The following is a 20,822-nucleotide window of genomic DNA, read 5'->3' on the forward strand; positions in this document are numbered from 1 at the left end:
ACTTAGGCTTATTAAACAGGCTTATTAAATAGGCTTATTTCAGCAACTTAGGCTTATTACATAGGCTTATTTCAACAACTTAGACTTATTGAATAGCCTTATTTCAGCAAATTACGCTTATTAAATAGGCTTATTTCAGCAACTTAGGCTTATTAAATAACCTAATTAAGTAGGTTTATTTCAGCAACTTGGGCTTATTAAATAGGCTTATTTCAGCAACTTACACTGATTAAAAAGGCTTATTTCAGCAACTTAGGCTTATTAAATAGGCTTGTTCAGCAACTTAGGCTTATTAAATAGGCTTATTTCAGCAACTTAGACTTATTAAATAGGCCTATTAAATAGGCTTATTAAATAGACTTATTAAATAGGCTCATTAAATACTTATTAAATAGGCTTATTAAATAGACTTATTAAATAGACTTATTAAATAGGCTTATTAAATAGACTTATTAAATAGGCTTATTAAAAGGCTTATTAAATAGACTTATTAAATAGGCTCATTAAATACTTATTAAATATGTTTATTAAATAGGCGTATTAAATAGGCTTATTAAATAGGCGTATTAAATAGGCTTATTAAATAGTCTTATTAAATAGACTTATTAAATAGCCTCATTAAATAGGCTTATTTTAGCAACTTAGGCTTATTAAATAGGTTTATTTCAGCAACTTAGACTTATTAAATAGCCTTATTAAATAGGCTTATTTCAGCAACTTAGGCTTATTAAATAAGCTTATTTCAGCAACTTATGCTTATTAAATAGCCTTATTAAACAGGTTTATTTCAGCAACTTAGGCTTATTAAATAGCATTTTTAAATAGGTTTATTTCAGCAACTTAGACTTATTAAATATACCTTTTTAAATAGGCTTAGTTCAGAAACTTAGGCTTATTAAATAGGCTTAATTCAGCAACTTAGGCTCATTAAATAGCCTTATTAAATAGGCTCATTTCAGCAACTTAGGCTTATTAAATAGGCTTATTTCAGAAACTTAAACTTATTAAATAGCCTTATTTCAGCAACTTAGGCTTATTAAATAGCCTTATTTCAGCAACTTAGACTTATTAAATAGGCTTATTCAGCAACTTAGGCTTATTAAATAGCCTTATTAAATAGGCTTATTTCAGCAACTTAGACTTATTAAATAGGTTTATTCAGCAACTTAGGCTTATTAAATAGGCTTATTCAGCAACTTAGGCTTATTAAATAGGCTTATTTCAGCAACTTAGGCTTATTAAATAGGCTCATTCAGCAACTTAGGCTTATTAAATAGGCTTATTTCAGCAACTTAGACTTATTAAATAGGCCTATTAAATAGGCTTATTAAATAGGCTTATTTCAGCAACTTAGACGTATTAAATAGGCCTATTAAATAGGCTTATTAAATAGGCTTATTTCGGCAACTTAGACTTATTAAATAGGCCTATTAAAAAGGCTTATTAAATAGGCTTATTAAATAGGCTTATTTCAGCAACTTAGGCTTATTAAACAGGCTTATTAAATAGGCTAATTTCAGCAACTTAGGCTTATTAAATAGGCTTATTTCAGCAACTTAGACTTATTAAATAGCCTTATTTCAGCAACTTACGCTTATTAAATAGGCTTATTTCAGCAACTTAGGCTTATTAAATAGCCTAATTAAGTAGGCTTATTTCAGCAACTTGGGCTTATTAAATAGGCTTATTTCAGCAACTTACGCTGATTAGAAAGGCTTATTTCAGCAACTTAGACTTATTAAATAGCCTTATTTCAGCAAGTTAGACTTATTAAATAGGCTTATTTCAGCAACTTATGCTTATTAAATGTACTTATTTCAGCAACTTAGGCTTATTACATAGGCTTATTTCAGCAACTTGGACTTATTAAATAGCCTTATTTCTGCAACTTAGGCTTATTAAATAGGCTTATTTCAGCAACTTAGGCTTATTAAATAGCCTTATTTCAGCAAACTTAGACTTATTAAATAGGCTTATTTCAGCAACTTAGGCTTATTAAATAGGCTTATTCAGCAACTTAGGCTTATTAAATAGGCTTATTAAATAGGCTTATTTCAGCAACTTAGGCTTATTAAATAGGCTTATTCAGCAACTTAGGCTTATTAAATAGGCTCATTCAATACTTATTAAATAGGCTTATTAAACAGGCTTATTAAATAGACTCATTAAATAGGCTCAATAAATAGGCTTATTAAATAGGCTTATTAATTAGGCTTATTAAATAGGCTTATTAAATAGACTTGTTAAATAGGCTTATTAAATAGGCTCAATAAATAGGCTCATGAAATAGGCTCAATAAATAGGCTTATTAAATAGGCTCAATAAATAGGCTTATTAAATAGGCTCATTAAATACTTATTAAATAGGCTTATTAAATAGACTTATTAAATAGACTTATTAAATAGGCTTATTAAATAGGCTTATTAAATAGGCTTATTAAAAAGGCTTATTAAATAGAGTTAATAAATAGGCTCATTAAATACTTATTAAATAGGTTTATTAAATAGGTGTATTAAATAGGCTTATTAAATAGGCTTATTAAATAGGCTTATTAAATAGACTTATTAAATAGCCTCATTAAATAGGCTTATTTTAGCAACTTAGGCTTATTAATAGGCTTATTTCAGCAACTTAGGCTTATTAAATAGCGTTATTTCAGCAACTTAGACTTATTAAATAGGCTTATTCAGCAACATAGGCTTATTAAATAGCCTTATTAAATAGGCTTATTTCAACAACTTAGGCTTATTAAATAGGCTTATTTCAGCAACTTAGACTTATTAAAAAGGCTTATTTCAGCAACTTAGGCTTATTAAATAGGCTTATTCAGCAACTTAGGCTTATTAAATAGGCTTATTTCAGCAACTTAGACTTATTAAATAGGCCTATTAAATAGGCTTATTAAATAGACTTATTAAATAGGCTCATTAAATACTTATTAAAAAGGCTTATTAAATAGGCTTATTAAATAGACTTATTAAATAGGCTCAATAAATAGGCTTATTAAATAGGCGTATTAAAAAGGCTCAATAAATAGGCTTATTAAATAGGCTCAATAAATAGGCTTATTAAATAGGCTCAATAAATAGGCTTATTAAATAGGCTCATTAAATACTTATTAAATAGGCTTATTAACTAGACTTATTAAATAGACTTATTAAATAGGCTTATTAAATAGACTTATTAAATAGGCTTATTAAAAATGCTCATGAAATACTTATTAAATGTGTTTATTAAATAGGCGTATTAAATAGGCTTATTAAATAGGCTTATTAAATAGGCTTATTAAATAGACTTATTAAATATCCTCATTAAATAGGCTTATTTTAGCAACTTGGGCTTATTAAATAGGTTTATTTCAGCAACTTAGACTTATTAAAGAGCCTTATTTAAATAGGCTTATTTCAGCAACTTAGGCTTATTAAATAAGCTTATTTCAGCAACTTATTCTTATTAAATAGCCTTATTAAACAGGTTTATTTCAGCAATTTAGGCTTATTAAATAGCATTTTTAAATAGGTTTATTTCAGCAACTTAGACTTATTAAATATACCTTTTAAATAGGCTTAGTTCAGAAACTCAGGCTTATTAAATAGTCTTATTTCAGCAACTTAGGCTCATTAAATAGCCTTATTAAATAGGCTTATTTCAGCAACTTAGGCTTATTAAATAGCCTTATTTCAGCAACTTAGGCTTATTAAATAGCCTTATTTCATAAACTTAGACTTATTAAATAGGCTTATTCAGCAACTTAGGCTTATTAAATAGCCTTATTAAATAGGCTTATTTCAGCAATTTAGACTTATTAAATAGGTTTATTCAGCAACTTAGGCTTATTAAATAGGCTTATTCAGCAACTTAGGCTTATTAAATAGGCTTATTTCAGCAACTTAGGCTTATTAAGTAGGCTCATTCAGAAACTTAGGCTTATTAAACAGGCTTATTTCAGCAACTTAGACTTATTAAATAGGCCTATTAAATAGGCTTATTAAATAGGCGTATTAAATAGGCTTATTTCAGCAACTTAGGCTTATTAAACAGGCTTATTAAATAGGCTTATTTCAGCAACTTAGGCTTATTAAATAGGCTTATTTCAGCAACTTAGACTTATTAAATAGCCTTATTTCAGCAACGTACGCTTATTAAATAGGCTTATTTCAGCAACTTAGGCTTATTAAATAGCATAATTAAGTAGGCTTATTTCAGCAACTTGGGCTTATTAAATAAGCTTATTTCATCAACTTACGCTGATTAAAAAGGCTTATTTCAGCAACTTAGACTTATTAAATAGCCTTATTTCAGCAACTTAGACTTATTAAATAGGCTTATTTCAGCAACGTATGCTTATTAAATATACTTATTTCAGCAACTTAGTCTTATTAAATAGGCTTATTTTAGCAACTTGGACGTACTAAATAGCCTTATTTCAGCAACTTAGGCTTATTAAATAGGCTTATTTCAGCAACTTAGACTCATTAAATAGCCTTATTTCAGCAACTTAGACTTATTAAATAGGCTTATTTCAGCAACTTAGGCTTATTAAATAGGCTTATTCAGCAACTTAGGCTTATTAAATAGGCTTATTAAATAGGCTTATTTCAGCAACTTAGGCTTATTAAATAGGCTTATTCAGCAACTTAGGCATATTAAATAGGCTCATTCAATACTTATTAAATAGGCTTATTAAACAGGCTTATTAAATAGACTCATTAAATAGGCTCAATAAATAGGCTTATTAAATAGGCTTATTAATTAGGCTTATTAAATAGGCTTATTAAATAGACTTATTAAATAGGCTTATTAAATAGGCTCAATAAATAGGCTTATTAAATAGGCTCAATAAATAGGCTTATTAAATAGGCTCATTAAATACTTATTAAATAGGCTTATTAACTAGACTTATTAAATAGACTTATTAAATAGGCTTATTAAATAGGCTTATTAAATAGGCTTATTAAAAATGCTCATTAAATACTTATTAAATGTGTTTATTAAATAGGCGTATTAAATAGGCTTATTAAATAGGCTTATTAAATAGGCTTATTAAATAGACTTATTAAATATCCTCATTAAATAGGCTTATTTTAGCAACTTGGGCTTATTAAATAGGTTTATTTCAGCAACTTAGACTTATTAAAGAGCCTTATTAAATAGGCTTATTTCAGCAACTTAGGCTTATTAAATAAGCTTATTTCAGCAACTTATGCTTATTAAATAGCCTTATTAAACAGGTTTATTTCAGCAACTTAGGCTTATTAAATAGCATTTTTAAATAGGTTTATTTCAGCAACTTAGACTTATTAAATATACCTTTTTAAATAGGCTTAGTTCAGAAACTCAGGCTTATTAAATAGTCTTATTTCAGCAACTTAGGCTCATTAAATAGCCTTATTAAATAGGCTTATTTCAGCAACTTAGGCTTATTAAATAGGCTTATTTCAGCAACTTAGACTTATTAAATAGCCTTATTTCAGCAACTTAGGCTTATTAAATAGCCTTATTTCAGAAACTTAGACTTATTAAATAGGCTTATTCAGCAACTTAGGCTTATTAAATAGCCTTATTAAATAGGCTTATTTCAGCAATTTAGACTTATTAAATAGGTTTATTCAGCAACTTAGGCTTATTAAATGTACTTATTTCAGCAACTTAGGCTTATTACATAGGCTTATTTCAGCAACTTGGACTTATTAAATAGCCTTATTTCTGCAACTTAGGCTTATTAAATAGGCTTATTTCAGCAACTTAGGCTTATTAAATAGCCTTATTTCAGCAAACTTAGACTTATTAAATAGGCTTATTTCAGCAACTTAGGCTTATTAAATAGGCTTATTCAGCAACTTAGGCTTATTAAATAGGCTTATTAAATAGGCTTATTTCAGCAACTTAGGCTTATTAAATAGGCTTATTCAGCAACTTAGGCTTATTAAATAGGCTCATTCAATACTTATTAAATAGGCTTATTAAACAGGCTTATTAAATAGACTCATTAAATAGGCTCAATAAATAGGCTTATTAAATAGGCTTATTAATTAGGCTTATTAAATAGGCTTATTAAATAGACTTGTTAAATAGGCTTATTAAATAGGCTCAATAAATAGGCTCATGAAATAGGCTCAATAAATAGGCTTATTAAATAGGCTCAATAAATAGGCTTATTAAATAGGCTCATTAAATACTTATTAAATAGGCTTATTAAATAGACTTATTAAATAGACTTATTAAATAGGCTTATTAAATAGGCTTATTAAATAGGCTTATTAAAAAGGCTTATTAAATAGAGTTAATAAATAGGCTCATTAAATACTTATTAAATAGGTTTATTAAATAGGTGTATTAAATAGGCTTATTAAATAGGCTTATTAAATAGGCTTATTAAATAGACTTATTAAATAGCCTCATTAAATAGGCTTATTTTAGCAACTTAGGCTTATTAATAGGCTTATTTCAGCAACTTAGGCTTATTAAATAGCGTTATTTCAGCAACTTAGACTTATTAAATAGGCTTATTCAGCAACATAGGCTTATTAAATAGCCTTATTAAATAGGCTTATTTCAACAACTTAGGCTTATTAAATAGGCTTATTTCAGCAACTTAGACTTATTAAAAAGGCTTATTTCAGCAACTTAGGCTTATTAAATAGGCTTATTCAGCAACTTAGGCTTATTAAATAGGCTTATTTCAGCAACTTAGACTTATTAAATAGGCCTATTAAATAGGCTTATTAAATAGACTTATTAAATAGGCTCATTAAATACTTATTAAAAAGGCTTATTAAATAGGCTTATTAAATAGACTTATTAAATAGGCTCAATAAATAGGCTTATTAAATAGGCGTATTAAAAAGGCTCAATAAATAGGCTTATTAAATAGGCTCAATAAATAGGCTTATTAAATAGGCTCAATAAATAGGCTTATTAAATAGGCTCATTAAATACTTATTAAATAGGCTTATTAACTAGACTTATTAAATAGACTTATTAAATAGGCTTATTAAATAGACTTATTAAATAGGCTTATTAAAAATGCTCATGAAATACTTATTAAATGTGTTTATTAAATAGGCGTATTAAATAGGCTTATTAAATAGGCTTATTAAATAGGCTTATTAAATAGACTTATTAAATATCCTCATTAAATAGGCTTATTTTAGCAACTTGGGCTTATTAAATAGGTTTATTTCAGCAACTTAGACTTATTAAAGAGCCTTATTTAAATAGGCTTATTTCAGCAACTTAGGCTTATTAAATAAGCTTATTTCAGCAACTTATTCTTATTAAATAGCCTTATTAAACAGGTTTATTTCAGCAATTTAGGCTTATTAAATAGCATTTTTAAATAGGTTTATTTCAGCAACTTAGACTTATTAAATATACCTTTTAAATAGGCTTAGTTCAGAAACTCAGGCTTATTAAATAGTCTTATTTCAGCAACTTAGGCTCATTAAATAGCCTTATTAAATAGGCTTATTTCAGCAACTTAGGCTTATTAAATAGCCTTATTTCAGCAACTTAGGCTTATTAAATAGCCTTATTTCATAAACTTAGACTTATTAAATAGGCTTATTCAGCAACTTAGGCTTATTAAATAGCCTTATTAAATAGGCTTATTTCAGCAATTTAGACTTATTAAATAGGTTTATTCAGCAACTTAGGCTTATTAAATAGGCTTATTCAGCAACTTAGGCTTATTAAATAGGCTTATTTCAGCAACTTAGGCTTATTAAGTAGGCTCATTCAGAAACTTAGGCTTATTAAACAGGCTTATTTCAGCAACTTAGACTTATTAAATAGGCCTATTAAATAGGCTTATTAAATAGGCGTATTAAATAGGCTTATTTCAGCAACTTAGGCTTATTAAACAGGCTTATTAAATAGGCTTATTTCAGCAACTTAGGCTTATTAAATAGGCTTATTTCAGCAACTTAGACTTATTAAATAGCCTTATTTCAGCAACGTACGCTTATTAAATAGGCTTATTTCAGCAACTTAGGCTTATTAAATAGCATAATTAAGTAGGCTTATTTCAGCAACTTGGGCTTATTAAATAAGCTTATTTCATCAACTTACGCTGATTAAAAAGGCTTATTTCAGCAACTTAGACTTATTAAATAGCCTTATTTCAGCAACTTAGACTTATTAAATAGGCTTATTTCAGCAACGTATGCTTATTAAATATACTTATTTCAGCAACTTAGTCTTATTAAATAGGCTTATTTTAGCAACTTGGACGTACTAAATAGCCTTATTTCAGCAACTTAGGCTTATTAAATAGGCTTATTTCAGCAACTTAGACTCATTAAATAGCCTTATTTCAGCAACTTAGACTTATTAAATAGGCTTATTTCAGCAACTTAGGCTTATTAAATAGGCTTATTCAGCAACTTAGGCTTATTAAATAGGCTTATTAAATAGGCTTATTTCAGCAACTTAGGCTTATTAAATAGGCTTATTCAGCAACTTAGGCATATTAAATAGGCTCATTCAATACTTATTAAATAGGCTTATTAAACAGGCTTATTAAATAGACTCATTAAATAGGCTCAATAAATAGGCTTATTAAATAGGCTTATTAATTAGGCTTATTAAATAGGCTTATTAAATAGACTTATTAAATAGGCTTATTAAATAGGCTCAATAAATAGGCTTATTAAATAGGCTCAATAAATAGGCTTATTAAATAGGCTCATTAAATACTTATTAAATAGGCTTATTAACTAGACTTATTAAATAGACTTATTAAATAGGCTTATTAAATAGGCTTATTAAATAGGCTTATTAAAAATGCTCATTAAATACTTATTAAATGTGTTTATTAAATAGGCGTATTAAATAGGCTTATTAAATAGGCTTATTAAATAGGCTTATTAAATAGACTTATTAAATATCCTCATTAAATAGGCTTATTTTAGCAACTTGGGCTTATTAAATAGGTTTATTTCAGCAACTTAGACTTATTAAAGAGCCTTATTAAATAGGCTTATTTCAGCAACTTAGGCTTATTAAATAAGCTTATTTCAGCAACTTATGCTTATTAAATAGCCTTATTAAACAGGTTTATTTCAGCAACTTAGGCTTATTAAATAGCATTTTTAAATAGGTTTATTTCAGCAACTTAGACTTATTAAATATACCTTTTTAAATAGGCTTAGTTCAGAAACTCAGGCTTATTAAATAGTCTTATTTCAGCAACTTAGGCTCATTAAATAGCCTTATTAAATAGGCTTATTTCAGCAACTTAGGCTTATTAAATAGGCTTATTTCAGCAACTTAGACTTATTAAATAGCCTTATTTCAGCAACTTAGGCTTATTAAATAGCCTTATTTCAGAAACTTAGACTTATTAAATAGGCTTATTCAGCAACTTAGGCTTATTAAATAGCCTTATTAAATAGGCTTATTTCAGCAATTTAGACTTATTAAATAGGTTTATTCAGCAACTTAGGCTTATTAAATAGGCTTATTCAGCAACTTAGGCTTATTAAATAGGCTTATTTCAGCAACTTAGGCTTATTAAATAGGCTCATTCAGAAACTTAGGCTTATTAAATAGGCTTATTTCAGCAACTTAGACTTATTAAATAGGCCTATTAAATAGGCTTATTAAATAGGCTAATTTCATCAACTTAGGCTTATTAAATAGGCTCATTCAGAAACTTAGGCTTATTAAATAGGCTTATTTCAGCAACTTAGACTTATTAAATAGGCTTATTAAAAGGCTTATTAAATAGACTTATTAAATAGGCTAATTAAATACTTATTAAATAGGTTTATTAAATAGGCATATTAAATAGGCTTATTAAATAGCCTTATTAAATAGGCTTATTTCAGCAACTTAGGCTTATTAAATAGCGTTATTTCAGCAACTTAGACTTATTAAATAGGCTTATTCAGCAACTTAGGCTTATTAAATAGCCTTATTAAATAGGCTTATTTCAACAACTTAGGCTTATTAAATAGGCTTATTTCAGCAACTTAGACTTATTAAAAAGGCTTATTTCAGCAACTTAGGCTTATTAAATAGGCGTATTCAGCAACTTAGGCTTATTAAATAGGCTTATTTCAGCAACTTAGACTTATTAAATAGGCCTATTAAATAGGCTTATTAAAGAGACTTATTAAATAGGCTCATTAAATACTTATTAAATAGGCTTATTAAATAGGCTTATTAAATAGATTTATTAAATGGGCTCAATAAATAGGCTTATTAAATAGGCGTATTAAATAGGCTCAATAAATAGGCTTATTAAATAGGCTCAATAAATAGGCTTATTAAATAGGCTCAATAAATAGGCTTATTAAATAGGCTCATTAAATACTTATTAAATAGGCTTATTAACTAGAATTATTAAATAGACTTATTAAATAGGCTTATTAAATAGACTTATTCAATAGGCTTATTAAAAATGCTCATTAAATACTTATTAAATGTGTTTATTAAATAGGCGTATTAAATAGGCTTATTAAATATTCTTATTAAATAGACTTATTAAATAGACTTATTAAATTTCCTCATTAAATAGGCTTATTTTAGCAACTTGGGCTTATTAAATAGGTTTATTTCAGCAACTTAGACTTATTATAGATCCTTATTAAATACGCTTATTTCAGCAACTTGGGCTTATTAAATAAGCTTATTTCAGCAACTTTCGCTGATTAAAAAGGCTTATTTCAGCAAACTTAGACTTATTAAATAGCCTTATTTCAGCAACTTAGACTTATTAAATAGGCTTATTTCAGCAACTTATGCTTATTAAATATACTTATTTCAGCAACTTAGGCTTATTAAATAGGCTTATTTTAGCAACTTGGATGTATTAAATAGCCTTATTTCAGCAACTTAGGCTTATTAAATATGCTTATTTCAGCAACTTAGGCTCATTAAATAGCCTTATTTCAGCAACTTAGACTTATTAAATAGGCTTATTTCAGCAACTTAGGCTTATTAAATAAGCTTATTCAGCAACTTAGGCTTATTAAATAGGCTCATTCAATACTTATTAAATAGGCTTATTAAACAGGCTTATTAAATAGACACATTAAATAGGCTCAATAAATAGGCTTATTAAATAGGCTTATTAATTATGCTTATTAAATAGGCTTATTAAATAGACTTATTAAATAGGCTTATTAAATAGGCTCAATAAATAGGCTTATTAAATAGGCTCAATAAATAGGCTTATTAAATAGGCTCAATAAATAGGCTTATTAAACAGGCTCATTAAATACTTATTAAATAGGCTTATTAAATAGACTTATTAAATATACTTATTAAATAGGCTTATTAAATAGGCTTATTAAATAGGCTTATTAAAAGGCTTATTAAATAGACTTATTAAATAGGCTGATTAAATACTTATTAAATAGGTTTATTAAATATGCGTATTAAATAGGCTTATTAAATAGGCTTATTAAATAGACTTATTAAATAGCCTCATTAAATAGGCTTATTTTTGCAACTTAGGCTTATTAATAGGCTTATTTCAGCAACTTAGGCTTATTAAATAGCGTTATTTCAGCAACTTAGACTTATTAAATAGGCTTATTCAGCAACTTCGGCTTATTAAATAGCCTTATTAAATAGGCTTATTTCAACAACTTAGGCTTATTAAATAGGCTTATTTCAGCAACTTAGACTTATTAAAAAGGCTTATTTCAGCAACTTAGGCTTATTAAATAGGCTTATTCAGCAACTTAGGCTTATTAAATAGGCTTATTTCAGCAACTTAGACTTATTAAATAGGCCTATTAAATAGGCTTATTAAATAGACTTATTAAATAGGCTCATTAAATACTTATTAAATAGGCTTATTAAATAGGCTTATTAAATAGACTTATTAAATAGGCTCAATAAATAGGCTTATTAAATAGGCGTATTAAATAGGCTCAATAAATAGGCTTATTAAATAGGCTCAATAAATAGGCTTATTAAATAGGCTCAATAAATAGGCTTATTAAATAGGCTCATTAAATACTTATTAAATAGGCTTATTAACTAGACTTATTAAATAGACTTATTAAATAGGCTTATTAAATAGACTTATTAAATAGGCTTATTAAAAATGCTCATTAAATACTTATTAAATGTGTTTATTAAATAGGCGTATTAAATAGGCTTATTAAATAGGCTTATTAAATAGGCTTATTAAATAGACTTATTAAATATCCTCATTAAATAGGCTTATTTTAGCAACTTGGGCTTATTAAATACGTTTATTTCAGCAACTTAGATTAATTAAAGAGCCTTATTAAATAGGCTTATTTCAGCAACTTAGGCTTATTAAATAAGCTTATTTCAGCAACTTATTCTTATTAAATAGCCTTATTAAACAGGTTTATTTCAGCAATTTAGGCTTATTAAATAGCATTTTTAAATAGGTTTATTTCAGCAACTTAGACTTATTAAATATACCTTTTTAAATAGGCTTAGTTCAGAAACTCAGGCTTATTAAATAGTCTTATTTCAGCAACTTAGGCTCATTAAATAGCCTTATTAAATAGGCTTATTTCAGCAACTTAGGCTTATTAAATAGCCTTATTTCAGCAACTTAGGCTTATTAAATAGCCTTATTTCAGAAACTTAGACTTATTAAATAGGCTTATTCAGCAACTTAGGCTTATTAAATAGCCTTATTAAATAGGCTTATTTCAGCAATTTAGACTTATTAAATAGGTTTATTCAGCAACTTAGGCTTATTAAATAGGCGTATTCAGCAACTTAGGCTTATTAAATAGGCTTATTTCAGCAACTTAGGCTTATTAAGTAGGCTCATTCAGAAACTTAGGCTTATTAAACAGGCTTATTTCAGCAACTTAGACTTATTAAATAGGCCTATTAAATAGGCTTATTAAATAGGCTTATTTCAGCAACTTAGACTTATTAAATAGGCCTATTAAATAGGCTTATTAAATAGGCGTATTAAATAGGCTTATTTCAGCAACTTAGGCTTATTAAACAGGCTTATTAAATAGGCTTATTTCAGCAACGTAGGCTTATTAAATAGGCTCATTTCAGCAACTTAGACTTATTAAATAGCCTTATTTCAGCAACTTACGCTTATTAAATAGGCTTATTTCAGCAACTTAGGCTTATTAAATAGCATAATTAAGTAGGCTTATTTCAGCAACTTGGGCTTATTAAATAAGCTTATTTCATCAACTTACGCTGATTAAAAAGGCTTATTTCAGCAACTTAGACTTATTAAATAGCCTTATTTCAGCAACTTAGACTTATTAAATGGGCTTATTTCAGCAACGTATGCTTATTAAATATACTTATTTCAGCAACTTAGTCTTATTAAATAGGCTTATTTTAGCAACTTGGACGTACTAAATAGCCATATTTCAGCAACTTAGGCTTATTAAATAGGCTTATTTCAGCAACTTAGGCTCATTAAATAGCCTTATTTCAGCAACTTAGACTTATTAAATAGGCTTATTTCAGCAACTTAGGCTTATTAAATAGGCTTATTCAGCAACTTAGGCTTATTAAATAGGCTTATTAAATAGGCTTATTTCAGCAACTTAGGCTTATTAAATAGGCTTATTCAGCAACTTAGGCATATTAAATAGGCTCATTCAATACTTATTAAATAGGCTTATTAAACAGGCTTATTAAATAGACTCATTAAATAGGCTCAATAAATAGGCTTATTAAATAGGCTTATTAATTAGGCTTATTAAATAGGCTTATTAAATAGACTTATTAAATAGGCTTATTAAATAGGCTCAATAAATAGGCTTATTAAATAGGCTCAATAAATAGGCTTATTAAATAGGCTCAATAAATAGGCTTATTAAATAGGCTCATTAAATACTTATTAAATAGGCTTATTAACTAGACTTATTAAATAGACTTATTAAATAGGCTTATTAAATAGGCTTATTAAAAATGCTCATTAAATACTTATTAAATGTTTTTATTAAATAGGCTTATTAAATAGGCTTATTAAATAGGCTTATTAAATAGGCTTATTAAATAGACTTATTAAATATCCTCATTAAATAGGCTTATTTTAGCAACTTGGGCTTATTAAATAGGTTTATTTCAGCAACTTAGACTTATTAAAGAGCCTTATTAAATAGGCTTATTTCAGCAACTTAGGCTTATTAAATAAGCTTATTTCAGCAACTTATTCTTATTAAATAGCCTTATTAAACAGGTTTATTTCAGCAATTTAGGCTTATTAAATAGCATTTTTAAATAGGTTTATTTCAGCAACTTAGACTTATTAAATATACCTTTTTAAATAGGCTTAGTTCAGAAACTCAGGCTTATTAAATAGTCTTATTTCAGCAACTTAGGCTCATTAAATAGCCTTATTAAATAGGCTTATTTCAGCAACTTAGGCTTATTAAATAGCCTTATTTCATAAACTTAGACTTATTAAATAGGCTTATTCAGCAACTTAGGCTTATTAAATAGCCTTATTAAATAGGCTTATTTCAGCAATTTAGACTTATTAAATAGGTTTATTCAGCAACTTAGGCTTATTAAATAGGCTTATTCAGCAACTTAGGCTTATTAAATAGGCTTATTTCAGCAACTTAGGCTTATTAAGTAGGCTCATTCAGAAACTTAGGCTTATTAAACAGGCTTATTTCAGCAACTTAGACTTATTAAATAGGCCTATTAAATAGGCTTATTAAATAGGCGCATTAAATAGGCTTATTTCAGCAACTTAGGCTTATTAAACAGGCTTATTAAATAGGCTTATTTCAGCAACTTAGGCTTATTAAATAGGCTTATTTCAGCAACTTAGACTTATTAAATAGCCTTATTTCAGCAATGTACGCTTATTAAATAGGCTTATTTCAGCAACTTAGGCTTATTAAATAGCATAATTAAGTAGGCTTATTTCAGCAACTTGGGCTTATTAAATAAGCTTATTTCATCAACTTACGCTGATTAAAAAGGCTTATTTCAGCAACTTAGACTTATTAAATAGCCTTATTTCAGCAACTTAGACTTATTAAATAGGCTTATTTCAGCAACGTATGCTTATTAAATATACTTATTTCAGCAACTTAGTCTTATTAAATAGGCTTATTTTAGCAACTTAGACTCATTAAATAGCCTTATTTCAGCAACTTAGACTTATTAAATAGGCTTATTTCAGCAACTTAGGCTTATTAAATAGGCTTATTCAGCAACTTAGGCTTATTAAATAGGCTTATTAAATAGGCTTATTTAAGCAACTTAGGCTTATTAAATAGGCTTATTCAGCAACTTAGGCATATTAAATAGGCTCATTCAATACTTATTAAATAGGCTTATTAAACAGGCTTATTAAATAGACTCATTAAATAGGCTCAATAAATAGGCTTATTAAATAGGCTTATTAATTAGGCTTATTAAATAGGCTTATTAAATAGACTTATTAAATAGGCTTATTAAATAGGCTCAATAAATAGGCTTATTAAATAGGCTCAATAAATAGGCTTATTAAATAGGCTCAATAAATAGGCTTATTAAATAGGCTCATTAAATACTTATTAAATAGGCTTATTAACTAGACTTATTAAATAGACTTATTAAATAGGCTTATTAAATAGGCTTATTAAATAGGCTTATTAAAAATGCTCATTAAATACTTATTAAATGTGTTTATTAAATAGGCGTATTAAATAGGCTTATTAAATAGGCTTATTAAATAGGCTTATTAAATAGACTTATTAAATATCCTCCTTAAATAGGCTTATTTTAGCAACTTGGGCTTATTAAATAGGTTTATTTCAGCAACTTAGACTTATTAAAGAGCCTTATTAAATAGGCTTATTTCAGCAACTTAGGCTTATTAAATAAGCTTATTTCAGCAACTTATGCTTATTAAATAGCCTTATTAAACAGGTTTATTTCAGCAACTTAGGCTTATTAAATAGCATTTTTAAATAGGTTTATTTCAGCAACTTAGACTTATTAAATATACCTTTTTAAATAGGCTTAGTTCAGAAACTCAGGCTTATTAAATAGTCTTATTTCAGCAACTTAGGCTCATTAAATAGCCTTATTAAATAGGCTTATTTCAGCAACTTAGGCTTATTAAATAGGCTTATTTCAGCAACTTAGACTTATTAAATAGCCTTATTTCAGCAACTTAGGCTTATTAAATAGCAATATTTCAGAAACTTAGACTTATTAAATAGGCTTATTCAGCAACTTAGGCTTATTAAATAGCCTTATTAAATAGGCTTATTTCAGCAATTTAGACTTATTAAATAGGTTTATTCAGCAACTTAGGCTTATTAAATAGGCTTATTCAGCAACTTAGGCTTATTAAATAGGCTTATTAAATAGGCTTATTTAAGCAACTTAGGCTTATTAAATAGGCTTATTCAGCAACTTAGGCATATTAAATAGGCTCATTCAATACTTATTAAATAGGCTTATTAAACAGGCTTATTAAATAGACTCATTAAATAGGCTCAATAAATAGGCTTATTAAATAGGCTTATTAATTAGGCTTATTAAATAGGCTTATTAAATAGACTTATTAAATAGGCTTATTAAATAGGCTCAATAAATAGGCTTATTAAATAGGCTCAATAAATAGGCTTATTAAATAGGCTCAATAAATAGGCTTATTAAATAGGCTCATTAAATACTTATTAAATAGGCTTATTAACTAGACTTATTAAATAGACTTATTAAATAGGCTTATTAAATAGGCTTATTAAATAGGCTTATTAAAAATGCTCATTAAATACTTATTAAATGTGTTTATTAAATAGGCGTATTAAATAGGCTTATTAAATAGGCTTATTAAATAGGCTTATTAAATAGACTTATTAAATATCCTCCTTAAATAGGCTTATTTTAGCAACTTGGGCTTATTAAATAGGTTTATTTCAGCAACTTAGACTTATTAAAGAGCCTTATTAAATAGGCTTATTTCAGCAACTTAGGCTTATTAAATAAGCTTATTTCAGCAACTTATGCTTATTAAATAGCCTTATTAAACAGGTTTATTTCAGCAACTTAGGCTTATTAAATAGCATTTTTAAATAGGTTTATTTCAGCAACTTAGACTTATTAAATATACCTTTTTAAATAGGCTTAGTTCAGAAACTCAGGCTTATTAAATAGTCTTATTTCAGCAACTTAGGCTCATTAAATAGCCTTATTAAATAGGCTTATTTCAGCAATTTAGACTTATTAAATAGGTTTATTCAGCAACTTAGGCTTATTAAATAGGCTTATTCAGCAACTTAGGCTTATTAAATAGGCTTATTTCAGCAACTTAGGCTTATTAAGTAGGCTCATTCAGAAACTTAGGCTTATTAAACAGGCTTATTTCAGCAACTTAGACTTATTAAATAGGCCTATTAAATAGGCTTATTAAATAGGCGCATTAAATAGGCTTATTTCAGCAACTTAGGCTTATTAAACAGGCTTATTAAATAGGCTTATTTCAGCAACTTAGGCTTATTAAATAGGCTTATTTCAGCAACTTAGACTTATTAAATAGCCTTATTTCAGCAATGTACGCTTATTAAATAGGCTTATTTCAGCAACTTAGGCTTATTAAATAGCATAATTAAGTAGGCTTATTTCAGCAACTTGGGCTTATTAAATAAGCTTATTTCATCAACTTACGCTGATTAAAAAGGCTTATTTCAGCAACTTAGACTTATTAAATAGCCTTATTTCAGCAACTTAGACTTATTAAATAGGCTTATTTCAGCAACGTATGCTTATTAAATATACTTATTTCAGCAACTTAGTCTTATTAAATAGGCTTATTTTAGCAACTTAGACTCATTAAATAGCCTTATTTCAGCAACTTAGACTTATTAAATAGGCTTATTTCAGCAACTTAGGCTTATTAAATAGGCTTATTCAGCAACTTAGGCTTATTAAATAGGCTTATTAAATAGGCTTATTTAAGCAACTTAGGCTTATTAAATAGGCTTATTCAGCAACTTAGGCATATTAAATAGGCTCATTCAATACTTATTAAATAGGCTTATTAAACAGGCTTATTAAATAGACTCATTAAATAGGCTCAATAAATAGGCTTATTAAATAGGCTTATTAATTAGGCTTATTAAATAGGCTTATTAAATAGACTTATTAAATAGGCTTATTAAATAGGCTCAATAAATAGGCTTATTAAATAGGCTCAATAAATAGGCTTATTAAATAGGCTCAATAAATAGGCTTATTAAATAGGCTCATTAAATACTTATTAAATAGGCTTATTAACTAGACTTATTAAATAGACTTATTAAATAGGCTTATTAAATAGGCTTATTAAATAGGCTTATTAAAAATGCTCATTAAATACTTATTAAATGTGTTTATTAAATAGGCGTATTAAATAGGCTTATTAAATAGGCTTATTAAATAGGCTTATTAAATAGACTTATTAAATATCCTCCTTAAATAGGCTTATTTTAGCAACTTGGGCTTATTAAATAGGTTTATTTCAGCAACTTAGACTTATTAAAGAGCCTTATTAAATAGGCTTATTTCAGCAACTTAGGCTTATTAAATAAGCTTATTTCAGCAACTTATGCTTATTAAATAGCCTTATTAAACAGGTTTATTTCAGCAACTTAGGCTTATTAAATAGCATTTTTAAATAGGTTTATTTCAGCAACTTAGACTTATTAAATATACCTTTTTAAATAGGCTTAGTTCAGAAACTCAGGCTTATTAAATAGTCTTATTTCAGCAACTTAGGCTCATTAAATAGCCTTATTAAATAGGCTTATTTCAGCAACTTAGGCTTATTAAATAGGCTTATTTCAGCAACTTAGACTTATTAAATAGCCTTATTTCAGCAACTTAGGCTTATTAAATAGCAATATTTCAGAAACTTAGACTTATTAAATAGGCTTATTCAGCAACTTAGGCTTATTAAATAGCCTTATTAAATAGGCTTATTTCAGCAATTTAGACTTATTAAATAGGTTTATTCAGCAACTTAGGCTTATTAAATAGGCTTATTCAGCAACTTAGGCTTATTAAATAGGCTTATTTCAGCAACTTAGGCTTATTAAATAGGCTCATTCAGAAACTTAGGCTTATTAAATAGGCTTATTTCAGCAACTTAGACTTATTAAATAGGCCTATTAAATAGGCTTATTAAATAGGCTAATTTCATCAACTTAGGCTTATTAAATAGGCTCATTCAGAAACTTAGGCTTATTAAATAGGCTTATTCAGCAACTTAGGCTTATTAAATAGGCTTATTTCAGCAACTTAGACTTATTAAATAGGCTTATTAAAAGGCTTATTAAATAGACTTATTAAATAGGCTCATTAAATACTTATTAAATAGGTTTATTAAATAGGCATATTAAATAGGCTTATTAAATAGCCTTATTAAATAGGCTTATTTCAGCAACTTAGGCTTATTAAATAGCGTTATTTCAGCAACTTAGACTTATTAAATAGGCTTATTCAGCAACTTAGGCTTATTAAATAGCCTTATTAAATAGGCTTATTTCAACAACTTAGGCTTATTAAATAGGCTTATTTCAGCAACTTAGACTTATTAAAAAGGCTTATTTCAGCAACTTAGGCTTATTAAATAGGCGTATTCAGCAACTTAGGCTTATTAAATAGGCTTATTTCAGCAACTTAGACTTATTAAATAGGCCTATTAAATAGGCTTATTAAAGAGACTTATTAAATAGGCTCATTAAATACTTATTAAATAGGCTTATTAAATAGGCTTATTAAATAGATTTATTAAATGGGCTCAATAAATAGGCTTATTAAATAGGCGTATTAAATAGGCTCAATAAATAGGCTTATTAAATAGGCTCAATAAATAGGCTTATTAAATAGGCTCAATAAATAGGCTTATTAAATAGGCTCATTAAATACTTATTAAATAGGCTTATTAACTAGAATTATTAAATAGACTTATTAAATAGGCTTATTAAATAGACTTATTCAATAGGCTTATTAAAAATGCTCATTAAATACTTATTAAATGTGTTTATTAAATAGGCGTATTAAATAGGCTTATTAAATATTCTTATTAAATAGACTTATTAAATAGACTTATTAAATTTCCTCATTAAATAGGCTTATTTTAGCAACTTGGGCTTATTAAATAGGTTTATTTCAGCAACTTAGACTTATTATAGATCCTTATTAAATACGCTTATTTCAGCAACTTGGGCTTATTAAATAAGCTTATTTCAGCAACTTTCGCTGATTAAAAAGGCTTATTTCAGCAAACTTAGACTTATTAAATAGACTTATTTCAGCAACTTAGACTTATTAAATAGGCTTATTTCAGCAACTTATGCTTATTAAATATACTTATTTCAGCAACTTAGGCTTATTAAATAGGCTTATTTTAGCAACTTGGATGTATTAAATAGCCTTATTTCAGCAACTTAGGCTTATTAAATATGCTTATTTCAGCAACTTAGGCTCATTAAATAGCCTTATTTCAGCAACTTAGACTTATTAAATAGGCTTATTTCAGCAACTTAGGCTTATTAAATAGGCTTATTCAGCAACTTAGGCTTATTAAATAGGCTCATTCAATACTTATTAAATAGGCTTATTAAACAGGCTTATTAAATAGACTCATTAAATAGGCTCAATAAATAGGCTTATTAAATAGGCTTATTAATTATGCTTATTAAATAGGCTTATTAAATAGACTTATTAAATAGGCTTATTAAATAGGCTCAATAAATAGGCTTATTAAATAGGCTCAATAAATAGGCTTATTAAATAGGCTCAATAAATAGGCTTATTAAATAGGCTCATTAAATACTTATTAAATAGGCTTATTAAATAGACTTATTAAATATACTTATTAAATAGGCTTATTAAATAGGCTTATTAAATAG

The sequence above is a fragment of the Petromyzon marinus genome, unplaced genomic scaffold (genome assembly GCF_048934315.1).
Source record: "Petromyzon marinus isolate PM22_M1 ecotype Great Lakes invasive population unplaced genomic scaffold, UKy_Petmar_22M1.pri1.0 PM_G_Scaffold_2, whole genome shotgun sequence".
Classification (NCBI taxonomy): Eukaryota; Metazoa; Chordata; class Hyperoartia; order Petromyzontiformes; family Petromyzontidae; genus Petromyzon; species Petromyzon marinus.